General features: G+C 43.0%; 1 long non-coding RNA gene across 1 annotated transcript; it reads right to left on the bottom strand.

Annotated features, from left to right (window-relative positions):
- Positions 1–222: 222 nt before the first annotated feature.
- LOC124214054 (uncharacterized) lies at positions 223–1,505 on the bottom strand. The gene is made up of 3 exons (XR_006882060.1): positions 1,262–1,505; positions 618–818; positions 223–559 (listed from the first exon to the last, which is right to left on the bottom strand). It is a non-coding gene; the product is annotated as an uncharacterized lncRNA (long non-coding RNA).
- Positions 1,506–1,946: the final 441 nt, after the last annotated feature.

The following is a 1,946-nucleotide window of genomic DNA, read 5'->3' as shown; positions in this document are numbered from 1 at the left end:
TGCTAGCAAATGTTGTAATTAGTGAAATGTGTTCATTACATTTAAAGTTGCACATTATATGCCGATCAAAATTGCGGCGACAACGTTTCAGACAACTGTGAAAATTTTAAAACTCTGTAGAAGAAAGATATCACAGTGTCCATCGACTGATGAATCAAAAAATGACAGCCTTGACTGGGTTTTTCGTGAAGCCTGCACAAAGCAAGAATTAGAGTGGATCTTTTCTGTCCCACGTCACGCCGTTAAAATTAGATAGAAGTGCATAGAAGAACGATATTGGTCATTGGTCAAGTTCAAAGAGCGGTATATTCTAGAATTGAAGAGACCAAGTAAACGTTAATAGACGAAGACATCTACAGCAAGAGAATGGATTCTCCGGGGTTTCAAAGGTATGACCGATTTCCGAGGCCTTGTCATACCGGCGGGAATACCAGCTCTCAACTTCTGACCTTCTCGTAGCACCTTCTATGTATTTTTGTCGGGGTTATCCGCCCGACGTGTCCCGCTGACCCCGTGAACCCGGGAACACGACTTCGTTGTAATCCGTTGCTACCCCAACCTTAAATCACCAGAATTATGACTCGCTAAGTACCTGGCGAGTAGAGGTCGTCCCTTACCTCAATTGGAGAACGCTGCTGTTCCAGTTTCTCCGTTCGAATCAGCGCGATTATTTGACAAAATCCATCCTCGGAGGTTTCGTCGACTGCAGGTTCCACGATGGATCGTACGTGTCGTTGTCTTCATCAGCCGGTGTCGAAATATTTTGCTACTCGCCAATGTTATAAGGTTCAATCACATAAGTAGCGAAAGTACAGTTACTGCAGAAGAATATGAAATGTAATTAAATTATCACTATGTGAAAAATGGAAGAATCACTAATGTTATGAATAAAGGTCTATCGTCAACGATTCGAAACAGTTTTACAGGCATTGTACAATCGGTATTTTTCCACAAGGTGGTGCTATTATATTTCCTCATTACAAGACATTAAACTGGAAATTATTGCTTCGATATAAATCTGCTGCAGGAAATAATCTGATAATGGAGCTGCGGCAACGTATGAGATGGATGAGAGTTTATGGTGGGGCATGAATGCGGAATTTGAAAACAGCACCACGCTAAACAATTGATACTTTCAATTTAAGCGTCGACCTTTGATACCACGAGGATCTCGCAGATGGTATAGAACCTTTTGTCAGCTGTTAGCGTAATGACTCTATGAATTTCCTCTTTCTCCTTCGCTCTTTCACTCTGCTCTTACCCATCCTTCTCTCCTTGTCAATTTATCTCTCTCGTATACTCCATTGCTCTCTTGAAATGTCCTCGACCTCGCGCGGCAGAATAGAGATGCAAGATAGGATAGAAATGAAAGTAACAAACGGCCAGCGAATGGTTGGCCAGTCACGAGAGCCTCTTGTGCGATTTGGCAGGTGCGAAATCACGTCCGTTTCTGCTCACTTCGACGAATACGATTCTTCATTCCACGTTTCTTCGTCGTACGGGGTTTTCAGTTTTGTCCTACAATCAAACGAATAGGACTCGAGCGAAATATGTCCAACAAGGAATCCCGAATAAAAATCGAAAAGAAAGAAATTAAAGAAACAAATCAGCGCAACGATCTTATCCAATTTACGCGTTCACAGTTAATTGACGGCCATGTGACTCCGTGACAATAGTATTCTTAATTACAAAGCTTTCCGTTGCGTACAATAGATACACCAAGGTATGGGGTACGACTCGGGACTACATCGTTGATGAAAGTTCGCCTGGAACTAAGTAAGAATGAAGTTAGGCAGATGTAAGACGTTGTGGGAAAATGCGTTGTGCAGGAAGTGGTGAATTCAATGTACCGTGTACTGGCTTCCCCCGTCAGCTACTCGTACCTGTCTGCCTGTCTGAGTCCACGGAGAAAAGCCGCCTGCAGGACCTAGCAGCTTCTATTTCCA

Source organism: Neodiprion pinetum, chromosome 1, assembly GCF_021155775.2.
Source record: "Neodiprion pinetum isolate iyNeoPine1 chromosome 1, iyNeoPine1.2, whole genome shotgun sequence".
NCBI classification, from domain to species: Eukaryota; Metazoa; Arthropoda; class Insecta; order Hymenoptera; family Diprionidae; genus Neodiprion; species Neodiprion pinetum.
The sequence above is the reverse complement of the archived record's forward strand: the minus strand, read 5'-3'. Positions and strand labels throughout refer to the sequence as shown.